Consider the following 12,516-nt stretch of genomic DNA (forward strand, 5'->3'; position numbering starts at 1 on the left):
AGTTAGAGAAACAGATCTGATCTCAGAAGGTCAAATGGGTGTTGCCATGGAGGAAACTCGCCGAGTCCATGAGAGGACTCGACGAGTCGGATCGGGTTGCCCCACGATTCGTGATCAGTGGTAACCCGTCGAGTGAAAGGTTAACTCGACGAGTCGAGTAAGGCCTTAGGAGGATTTAGAGGACACGCATGGACTCGTCGAGTCACCCGAGTGCACTCGACGAGTCTGGTCAAAGTTGGACCGTTGACTGGAGTTGACTTCAGTTGACCTCAGGGTTTGGTCAAACTGATCCAGGAGAGGCCATGGAGGGATAAAATTGTCTTCTACCCATTCTTTAGAAATGAGAATATAAGAGAGTATTGATTAGAGATATTATCATTTAATAGGCGGAGGCTAGATCGAGGATATCGAGCACGAGAGTTTACTAGACATCATACGAGGCGAGTCTTCTCACTATACATTACCTAGAGTGGTATTTATGTGCAGACCAGAGGGTCTTATGTGTTATGTGTATGATTGAGATTATGTGCATTGTGTTATGTGTATGCTATGTGTTGTATAGACCGGACCGGAGGGTCCAATGACTTACGAGGCCAGAGGGTCCTCGATTAGACCGGACCGGAGGGTCCAACGATTTAGACCGGACCGGAGGGTCCAACGATTTAGACCGGGCCGAAGGGTCCAACGAGCTAGACTGGACCGGAGGGTCCAACGAGCTATGGGGCTGGAGGGTCCCGCTGAGACACATCGACCGGAGGGTCGTACCGAGTTATAGCCTCGAGTGGCGTATGTGCTGTATGTGGTATTTTGGGGAACTCACTAAGCATTTATGCTTACCGTGTTATCTGATTGGTGTTTCAGGTACTAGCGAGGATCGCGGTAAGGCGCCGGCATGAATTGTACACACTGATAGAGTATTATGTATTTGAGATCCTGGGATATGTTTTACTGTGATAACATGTGACAAATTTTGAGTTTTGAGATTACCTTATGAGACATGTTGTGTTTGAAAAATGAAAAATTGTTTTGAAAATTTATGTCGTTACACTCAAGGACAAATCTGTTGCATCATCCTCTACTGTGACTGCTTCTGTGTTGGCAATTGGCCAAGGAAAGGGTAAAAAGAGGAAGGCTCCTTCTAAGAGCCACCAAAAGGGTAAGACCCATGATGGTTCCTCTTCTAGTGGGACCAAAGCAGGTTTTGTTAAGCCCTCTTCTGACCCCAAGGAAGCAGAGTGCTTCCATTGCCACGAGAAGGGCCACTCAAAACGAAGCTGCCCTAAGTATCTGCAAGATATTAAGGATGGGAAGATAAAGCCCACCTTTGCAGGTATGTATTCAATTAAATCTAATAACTCATCACTTGCTACTTCATGGGTCCTTGATACTGGATGTGGTTTCCACATTTGTTCTGATTTGCAGGGGCTAAGAGAAAGTAGGGAAGTGGAGCATGGGATAATAAACTTGATCATGGGAAACAAGAGATCATCACCAGTCACCAATATCGGAGTTTATTCCTTAGTGTTGAGTAATGGGTTAGGGCAAGATTTAAATAATTGTTGCTATTCGCCAGATATGGCAAGGAACATCATTTCTTTTCATGGATTATATAGACAAGGTTTCAGATATTCATTTGATAATAGCAATGGTTCTATTAATGTTTATTTGAATGGTGTTTTTTTATTTCAATGCATTACCTTGTAATGGGATTTATGAATCTGTGTTGATTGTAGATAATTTAGGAAATGATGTGTTGAATATTGATTCGTCCAATAGTTTGGACAAAGCATGCTTGTGGCATTGTCACCTTGGCCACGTTAACAAGAAACGCATATCCCAACTCCAAAAGGATGGAGTCTTGGAGTCATTCGACCTTAGGGACGATGACGTGTGTGAGTCTTGTTTACTTGGAAAGATGACAAATTCACCCTTTACTGGCACATGTGAAAGGGGTGAGGGTGTATTGGATCTCATACATACTGATGTATGTGGACCCTTTAGATCCACCACAAGGGACGCTTGTCGCTTCTACGTGACTTTTACAGATGATTATAACAGATATGGATATATCTACTTAATCAAGCAAAAGTCAGAAACCTTTGAAAAGTTCAAAGAGTTTAAGAATGAAATAGAGAATCAGTTGGGCAGGAAAATCAAGATGCTTCGATCTGATCGAGGGGGAGAGTACCTAAGTCTTGAGTTTCACGACTATCTAAAAAAATGCAGAATAGTTTCGCAATTGACGCCTCCAAGAACGCCACAATTGAATGGTGTGGCTGAGAGACGTAATCGAACCTTGTTGGACATGGTTCGTTCTATGATGAGTCGTGCTTCGTTATCAATCTCATTCTGGGGGTATGCCTTATAGACTGCCGCCCATATCCTTAACTTAGTTCCCACCAAGAAGGTTGCCAAAACACCTCACGAGATGTGGACAGGGAAAGCTCCCTCGTTAGCACATATCAAGGTTTGGGGTTGTGAAGCTTTCGTAAGACGAGAGACTCACGACAAGCTAGAACCTCGTAGTGAGAAGTGTTATTTCATCGGCTATCCATAGAAGTCTTTTGGCTATCTCTTCTATAGACCAAGTGACAATGTTGTCTTTGTTGCTAGGATAGGAGTTTTCAGAGAAAGAGAACTCATAAGTCAAGGAGACAGTGGGAGTCAGATTGACCTTGAAGAGCCTCAAGAGTTAGGTGATGAAGGAACCTCTGACACTGGCGTTCAACCTGAGGAGGAAGATCCTGTTGAACCAATTTACCAGTCCTTACCTCTTAGACGTTCCAGTAGAGTTAGTGTTCCACCCCAGTTATATGGTTTCCATATTACTACTGAAGGGGATACGTTTATTAGTGATAGTACACTAATAAATCTGGACGAACCTAATAGCTACAAGGAAGCCATGGCAGGCCCGGAGTCTGCTAAATGGAAAGAGGCAATGGACAACGAGATTCAGTCTATGTATGACAACCAAGTTTGGAATTTGGTTGATAATGTACCGGGTCGTAAGACAGTCGGGTGCAAGTGGATCTTCAAGAAGAAGACGGACATGGATGGGAAAGTGCACACTTATAAAGCGCGATTGGTCGCGAAGGGTTTTACTCAAACTCCTGGAGTTGACTATGATGAGACCTTCTCGCCAGTTGCTAAGATAAAGTCTATTAGGGTGATGCTCGCAATAGCTGCGTTTCATGACTATGAAATATGGTAGATGGACGTTAAAACCGCTTTCCTTAATGGGAAGTTGGCTGATGATGTTTACATGAATCAGCCAGAGGATTTTGTCGATGCGAAACATCCCAATAGAGTGTGCAAGCTTGATAAATCCATTTATGGATTGAAGCAAGCGTCTCGCAGATGGAATCTTTATTTTGACGAGAAGGTCAAAGAGTTTGGCTTTCTGCGAAGCGAAGATGAGTCATGTGTGTATGTCAAGGCCAGTGGGAGTATAGTGAGTTTCCTCGTGTTGTATGTTGATGGCATACTACTCATAGGAAACGACGTCCCAACCTTGCAGGAGGTCAAGTCCTGGCTTGGGAAGTGTTTCGCTATGAAGGACCTCAGAGAGGCTGCATATATTCTGGGAATAAGGATAGTGAGAAACAGAGATAAGAGACTGATAGGACTCAGTCAGGATACATACTTGGAAAAGGTACTAAAGCGTTTTAGTATGGAGAATTCCAAGAAAGGGGAGTTGCCAATTCAATGCAATACCAAACTGAGTAAGACTCAGAGCCCGAGTACAGAGGCAGAGATAGCTGATATGAGCCGAGTACCTTACGCAACCGCAGTTGGCTCGATCATGTACGCTATGACCTGTACTCGCCCTGATGTGGCCTTCGCTTTGAGTATGGTCCGCAGATATCAAGGGAACCCTGGTAGAGCACATTGGATTGCTGTCAAGAATATTCTTAAGTACCTACGAAGGACCAAGGAATGGTTTCTAGTCCTCGGTGGGAGTGATGACTTAAGGGTGCGAGGGTACAGTGACACTAGTTTTCAGACGGATCGGGATAATTACCGATCGCATTCAGGCTGGGTCTTTACCCTGAACGGAGGAGCAGTGGCTTGGAAAAGTTCCAAGCAAGAGACCGTAGCTGATTCAACGTGCGAATCACAGTACATTGCGGCAAGCGAGGCGTTAAAGGAGGCTATATGGTTGAAGAACTTCATTGGAGACCTTGGAGTTGTGCCATCCATAAAGGAGCCCATGGAAATTTTCTGTGATAATGAAGGAGCGGTTGCCTTAACCAAGGAACCGAGGGATCATGGCAGATCTCGACATATCGACAGAAAATACCATTTTATTAGACATCGGGTAGAAGTGGGACTCCTCGTTGTGAAGAGGGTATCGTCAAAAGATAACCCAGCAGATCCCCTTACGAAGGGACTGAGTAGGGTCAAGATTTGCAGCACGCTAGGAGCGTTGGGCTAAAGGACGATATTAGTTTAGATTAGATAGGTAGGAAACTTGTAATAGATAATTTTGTATTCAACATTTGATGATTAAATAAAGGTGTGTTATTTATAAGAAAGGTTACTATCTTGTGTTGATTATTTATCTATTGTTTCTATTTTGCATGTTTTGACTTCCTGAATAATAATATTATTCGAACGGTCCACAATCGCTCATATGTTGGAAGTAGATATGAAAGAAGATTATCATGAATTTGTTTGTAGATTGTCTAAAAGGTTTTAGACATAACAAAGGTTTTCTACAAAGTTTATGAGTGCTTATGAAATATGATTTGAGCATTGGAATAAACCCGCACTTGCAAGTATCACTTCATGAAAGTTATCACGAGTGATCGCAAGACGATAATATCATATAATCTTTAAACCTAGAGATATGGTTATTGTTTGCTAGTTGATTATGCATTGATAATACAAAAATGCATCAATAACTTGATGTTATAAAACGTATTATTGTGTGTAACTTAGCTAGTGGATAATAAAAGCATATAAGTTGAAGTTTATCTGTTCCTTTTATTCTAAGAGGATAAAAGCGATATCTTGGCTACTCGATGATTTGGTTTGACTTATGTGCCGGGCCCGGTCAGGATGAGGTTGATGTGTTCAACTAAATTCTATGTCGAACAAATCAGAGATCGAGAAACAAAATGTTGGACAAAAAGTATTGTCGGCATGATATCTAGAACAGAGGATTATACGATCCCTTATCTGAAGGACAAGATTTTGATCAGAGTTGACAGAAGCGTATAAGAGCTACGATTGCTAACCGGATCCTGAAGTCGTATGTGAGATATAGTTACTAGACTTATCCAAGTGGGAGACTGTTGGATTAGTGTCTAAGCCCGTAACTATATTTGGTATGTACTTGACCCGGTTGTGCATGGTTCTTTTGGGTTGCCTTCACCAAAGCAACTAGACAAGGTAATTTAAGGAGAGAGAGAGAGAGGATATTATGGTTTATTAATATATTATAATAATAATATATTAAAGTAGAAATCATATTTATTTAATTAGTATTAGTCATAAATTAATTAGGAATTACTTTGGTGACTAAAAGAGATTAATTAAATAAAGGGGCTTAAACTGTCAAATGTGTGATAGTTGAGTTTTGGGCTGGGAAACCTAATGGACTAAGGGTGAACGAAATTATGATGAAGGATCATCATATTTTCGTCCAAGGCCTTATTCCAGAAGGTTCCTTGGGCTGCTTGGTGACTAAGCTGTCCATTAGGGTTTAGACTGAAACCTTAGCAGCCTACAGTTTAAATAGAGAGCCCCACTTGCAATTTTCGGTGACTGGAATCCCAAGAGAAACCCTAGGGCCGAAATTAGCTTCCTTCCCTCTCTCCAATATTGCCTTCTTGCTTGTGGTGTCTGTAAGCCATTAAAGGAGTTGCATTTGTGACTCCAAGCTCAAGAAGAAGAAGATTCAAGAGGTTTTTCCAAGAGGTAAACTTTCAAATCTAGTAGTATTTAATAAGATCAAATATGTATGCTAGATTAGGGTTTGTAAGTCTTGGATTCAATTGCATGTACAATAGAGAAACCTAGATCCAAGCATTAGGGTTTGCATGAGCACATAGGAAAGTTCTTATGTTAAAAACCCATCAAAAAGATCGAATCTTATAAGAGATAAACAAACCTTACAAATAGAGCAAGGCTCGACAATCGAAGCTTATGGCAGAGATGCGAATAGAGAATCAAAGACGAGACGAAGATTTATCGCCGGTGAGGATGAGAGAATGTGAGGCGGAGATGGAGGATTTAGCGTCGATTTTCTCAAGGCTCAACAACGAGAAGAAAAAGAGAGATCTCTTGCGGAGCTGCTATCGGAAGGTGAATGAGTGACATGAGTATCTAGATCCGGTGAAGCTTCAATCGTCTCCGGTGAAAGAGAAGGAGGAGTAGGCGTCGTTGCTGGAGAGGGAAAGGAGGTGGCGACAGGTATGGATGGTGATGATAAATTAGTAGTTTTGATTTTAGGAATTCAGAAAATCTATATACCTAATTTACCCCTATTATTTTTGTTAAAAAAACCACATATACCATTGAAGTTATGTTTATTTACCATATTGCCATCTTTGATCTTGACCCTTCAGGTTTTTGATCTAGTGGTCCACTTTTAGTTCTCGGGTTCTCGGGAAACTATAGGTTCTCAAATGATCCTTCCTCTCTCTCTCTCTCTATATATATATATATATATATATATATATATATATATATATATATATATATATATATATATATATATATATATATATATATAGGGGACGGTTCACTTGAGATTAAAAAAAATAAAGATCTTGAGATTCAACCTCAGCTACATTTTTCTCATTTGCCACTTTAATGCTCCAGCGTACTGCCAACAACGAGGTATGCCTAATCATAAATCATTATATGGCAGATATGTATAATCATATATGATTATACATGTTTATACGTATATACCTAATCATAAATGATTATACATATATGTCTGTTCACAGATTGCGTAATCATATAGATTATAACAGTTGGTGGTAGAAGATGTGGTGGCGGCAGAGGTGGCGGTGGAATAAGTGACGGAGGTGGCAGTGGTGGGGTCGGCTGGTATCAGAGTTGGTGGTAGTGGTGATGGCGGTAGCGGTGTGTGTGTAACACCCATAACCAAGTACTTCTATTTCAACCCTTAGTATTTTAAAAAATTACAGTTAAGCTCCTTATGTTGGGCGTACAAGGTTTGTACGCCGGGTGTAAGTGAATGTTAGAGACGTGGCACAGGCGGAGTATGTTGGCCATACACGTGAGTACGTCCGGCGTACTCATGCTACTCTTTAACCTTAATTCTTTAGGGTTTTGTCCTCTATTTTAGCATCTTAATCCCCCTTGGTCATTCTTATGACCAACGTCCATTCCTCTAAACCCTAAAATCGAAACCCTAGCCCTTGTGAGGGAGGGTTGAAGTGTGTGAGTGATTTTTGAGTATTTTTGGTAGTGAAAGAAGATCATTCAAGAAGTGGTGTTGCATTCAAGCTTTTGGATCCAAAATCTACATCTCCTGGTATATCTTTTGAAGGTAGAAAGTTCATACCTTGGAGCTTGTTTTGCTAGATCTTGTTTAAGCTTAGATTTGCGTTCATTTTGTCCCAAACCTTGATATTTGTGAGTATGGAATACTACAGAGCATATGAGCTGTCCTTTCAGATGTTTTAGGGTGCATAAAGTCATAAAAATGATATCTTGGAACTTTCCTTTCTTCCATGCATGAGTTATGGATTTTTTTGGTGAAGTGAAATGTTAGGGTTTTGGTGTTGGATAAGGTGTCTAAGTCCATAACTATTTCTGGTATGTACTTGACCCGGTTGGGATGGTCCATTTGGTTTGCATGACATTGCAATACTTGGATAGACCAAATGAGAGAAAGGACACTTAAGGTTTATTAATATATTATAAGTTCCAATATATTAATAATATTATTTGATTAGTATTGATCAAGAATTAATTTGGAATTAATTAAGTGATCAAAAGGAGACTAATTAAATATATGGGGTTGATTGTGTAAATCATCCATTCTTGTATATTGGGCTAATGATCCATGGTTTATATGAATTGGGCTAACACCCATAAGGTGCTCCATGGATAGTCCATGGAGGTTATAAACCCATGGATCATGGAATATGAAAAGCCATGCACATTAGGGTTTACATGGAGTAACCCTACATGTGGCACACTATATAAGAAGTCCTATGGTAAGCAAAATCGACCACTAAGTGAAGAACAAGAGGGCTAGCCGATTTTGAGTGTAAGTGAACTTCTCTCAAGGTTATTCCAAGTGTTGTGGCGTCGTGTGAGACATTTGAGGCATCACACTTGAGGTTCTAGGCTCACAAGGTTCTCAAGGAATCCAAGAAATAAGAAAGGTATGTTTTCTTACTTTATTTTATGATTCAAGTTCCCCATGCCATGCTAGATAGGTTAAGAACCTTGGAAATCAAATTTCCATGTATCTTAGTGTCACACCCCAAAACCGGAACGGCGGAAACGTTCTGGGGTGGAGGACGTCATGTCAAGTATCACAACACATGCAGTATAGTAATCAAAGTACAACAAACATTGCATTAATAGTATAAGTTTTACATAGGTTACATTTAACAACAACATCAAAGTAAATATAGAAAATAACATAAGATGCAGCTCGGTACAAGGCTGTCTTCGCAAACGCTCCCGTAGTGTACCTGTCTACTGACGACCTAAGAATACAAGTTATTTTGAAAGAGAGTAACAACATTTTAATGCTGGCGAGTTCATAAGTATTTTAATGACATTGATGTAAATACATATTTTTCCTCAAAATAATCTCATTAGTTGATGGTGATAAGAGTTTATAAGGTATTTGAGTTCTTTCCAGAAAATCCTATATTTTCTAACAAAAGTAGTCTTCTATCAAGACCCGACTGTTTTGAGTTTAGAGAAATGAGTTTAACTAATAAAAGCAGTCTTCTACCAAGACCCGACTATTTTGTGTTTAAGAGCATTTTTCCCCAAATGTTACTATCATTATCAAAATATAGTTTTACATTAATGAGTATGTGAGAAGATCACAATTAAATGTAGTAGGGAAGATAATTCTTTACTTCAACAAAGACATTGCTGTTTATAAGGTAAAAATGCAGACTCCAGGTAGTATTTGATGGACTATACACCTCGGAGAGTCTAAAGTAGTAAAATACAGACTCCAGGTAGTATTAAATGAACAATACACCTTGGGGAGTCTAAAATAGTAAAATATAGACTCCAGGTAGTATTAAATGAACAATACACCTCGGGGAGTCTAAAATAGTAGAATACAGACTCCAAGTAGTATTAAATGAACAATACACCTCGGGGAGTCTAAAGTAGTAGAATACAGACTCCAAGTAGTATTAAATGAACAATGCACCTCGGGGAGTCTAAAGTAGTCTTTAGTCCTAATTTGGTTAATTTAAAGGTTCAAATGGGAACTAGTACATAATTAGGAAGATATATTAGGATAGTTTTATGTATATATAGAAATTACCGTAGTATTAATTACCTTAAGGCCATGAATTATAAGGTAAATGTAAAGATACTCGTAACCATACTGATTGACGGATGTAAACACGACGGCCTGCTGGCGTCGAAAATAGATGTGACATTTGTCACCCCTTGGCTTGGTCGGCCGGGACTGTAGCTAGCAGTCAGGATGTGGGATGGTCTGTCCCGTATAGATCTATACACACAATGCCCGCTCTCCCTCCAGGAGACTCTGGTTACCACTCGACAACGGTGAAATCCGCGTCATGAGGATGTATCTAGTATTTTGATTTCTATATACCTTTGTTTTTACTAAAAGTACAAGTTTTTAGAATATTGATATAACTAAGTTCTCCTTCATGAAAGTTATTGTTGGTTTCTAAACTATACCTATTATAGTTTACTTGAGAGGTTATCTAGGTACCTTTGCTACCCAAAGGCGCTGAACTGGAGTAATAGTTTTAATATCTAAATAGATATACATAATATATAACTAGGATTCCAACGACACTCGGACAAATAACCGGATACTCTAAGTCCACAACCAAACAAGGAGCAGGAAATAAAGCGAGCTATCAGTCCTAAGTCCTTCAAATCCTACTTATATAACTATATCTATACAGACATGAATCTAATAAGAATATAAGTTTAAAAGACTTCGATAAAAGTTTAGTAATTTAAAAAGAGATTTTAGTATTTTAAAAGAGATTTGAAAACAAGATTTGAAAACCTTTAGTTGGATAAAACAGTTTAACATGCAAAAACCTACTTGCTTGATAGTTATTAATCGCATGTGATTGATATAATAACTTAGTAATTCAACTTGTATTCCCCCCCATAAAAGCATTTAAAATCATTTCAAAGGTTGATTAAGGGGTATGAACTCACCTGTAGTAGGTGATTCGGATGAACGGATGGTATAGGATGCTAAGTGTCAAGTGAGGACTTGAACACACACGCGGATCTTGTTTAGCATATAATGACACATATATGCATCTAGTTAGTCCTTTAACAACTAATTAATTAAGTTAAGACACCCTAATACATGGATAACACTTTGATTCAAGTGTTAGGAGTGCTAAAGGGTTGTATCTAAAGAGAGTATGGCCTCACATTGGAGTTTACTTCCCATTTGGTGACAACACATGAGTTTACGGCCCATGGTCTTTACCCCCATGAGTTTACGGCCGTAAACTCATGGTAATTTATACCATTGTGTGATTTAAGGTCTTATACCCCTCAAGGAAGTGTTCTAGGTTTGTATAAAAGGCTTAGGAAGGGACTAGGGCTCAAAATGGCCCTTCATTGGGGTTTACGGTTCTTGGACCACTCCTTGGAGTTTACAGTCGTAAACCCTTGAGTTTACGGTCGTAAACCCATGAGTTTACGGCCGTAAACTCATGGTCACTCCTACCATTTCGTGATTTGGGGTCTTTAGCTCATGCATGCAAGGTTCTAGCCCAATATTCAAGCCCTAGGAGGTGTTGGGGCACTTAAACACCACTTGATGGTGTTTACGGTTCAAGGAGATCCCTTGACCGTAAACCCATGTGTTCTTGGGGATTTTTGATGCTTTTCCAATGGTTTAGTAAGTATACTAAGCAAACAACTAGATAGGAAGAGTGTACGTACTTATAGGAAGCTTGTAAGAGTGTTTTAGGCCCAAAAACACTAGTGTGTGTTCTTGGTGTTCTTGAAGAACACTTGAAGATCTAAGAAAAGAAGAGATTCCATGGATGAAATCGTGTATAAACAATAGATAAAGTGTTATATCAACAAATCTAGGGAAGAAACACTTACATTTTTGGAAGCTTGGAAGGAATGTGTTATGATACTTGAGAGAGAATTGTGGGTGTTCTTGAGCTAGGAAGTGAAAAATGAGCCAAAAATGACTAAGTGTCATATTTATACTCTTTAGAGTTTACGGCCATAAACTCCATGTTTGGGGCCGTAAACTCCAAACTCTTGAAGTTTTGAGACTTAAGTGATGCACGACAACCTCTAAAGTATACTTCCCATAATTATTTATCGAAGTACTAGGCTTTTGAACACTCAAAATGACTCCAAACAGCTTAGAATTTAGCGAAAACAAATCTGACTTCTAATGGGGTGAATAGTTGTACCAGATAGAAATTCTGAGTTGTTACACTTAGTAAAACATAGATCCAAGGTTTCTAGGGGTTGCATGTACACCTTAGGAGTGTTAGAATGCTCAAAACCCTTCATTTGGGATTAAGGACTCTTTATCTATACAAAGGCATAAAGTCAGAGACGTTATGGATTAGAATACCTTTTAGAGTCAGATATGAGGATTGGGTAAAGTGTCATAATGATTAAGACCTTAAAAAGTGAGTTTTGGGATATTCCATGTACGCCGTGTGTAATTCTAGCTACCCCAGTGTAGCTAGTTGCAAACCCGTCCTTTCTTGCCTTGCACTCTACGCCCAACATAGAGCTGAGTACGTAACGTGTAAAGGTCAGAGTGTTGACCTTTGACTGTCGTCGACTTTTTGACCAATTGTACCTTAGGTGGATTTATGAGGGTTGAAAGGGGTTGAAAGGGGAAAAATGGTCTTTTCCCCTAAACGTGGGAGTATAGTTAGCTTTTTGGTATTGTATGTGGATGACATACTACTCATAGGAAATGACATCCCAACTCTGCAGGAAGTGAAGTCCTGGCTTGGGAAGTGTTTCGCTATGAAGGACCTTGGACAAGCTGCCTATATCTTAGGGATAAGGATTTTGAGAGACAGGAGTAAAAGACTAATTGGACTTAGTCAGAGTACCTGCTTGGATAAGGTGCTGAATAGGTTCAACATGCAGAATTCCAATAAAGGAGAGTTACCGATCCAGAGTAACGCTAGATTGAGTAAGACTCAGAGCCCGAGTACAGAGGCTGAGATAGCTGAGATGAGTCGAATACCGTATGCTTCCGCTGTAGGCTCGATCATGTATGCTATGACTTGTACTCGTCCTGATGTGGCCTTTGCATTAAGCATGGTCAATAGATAT

This window comes from Lactuca virosa, chromosome 3 (assembly GCF_052849685.1).
Source record: "Lactuca virosa cultivar CGN04683 chromosome 3, Lactuca_virosa_CGN04683_v6, whole genome shotgun sequence".
NCBI lineage: Eukaryota > Viridiplantae > Streptophyta > Magnoliopsida > Asterales > Asteraceae > Lactuca > Lactuca virosa.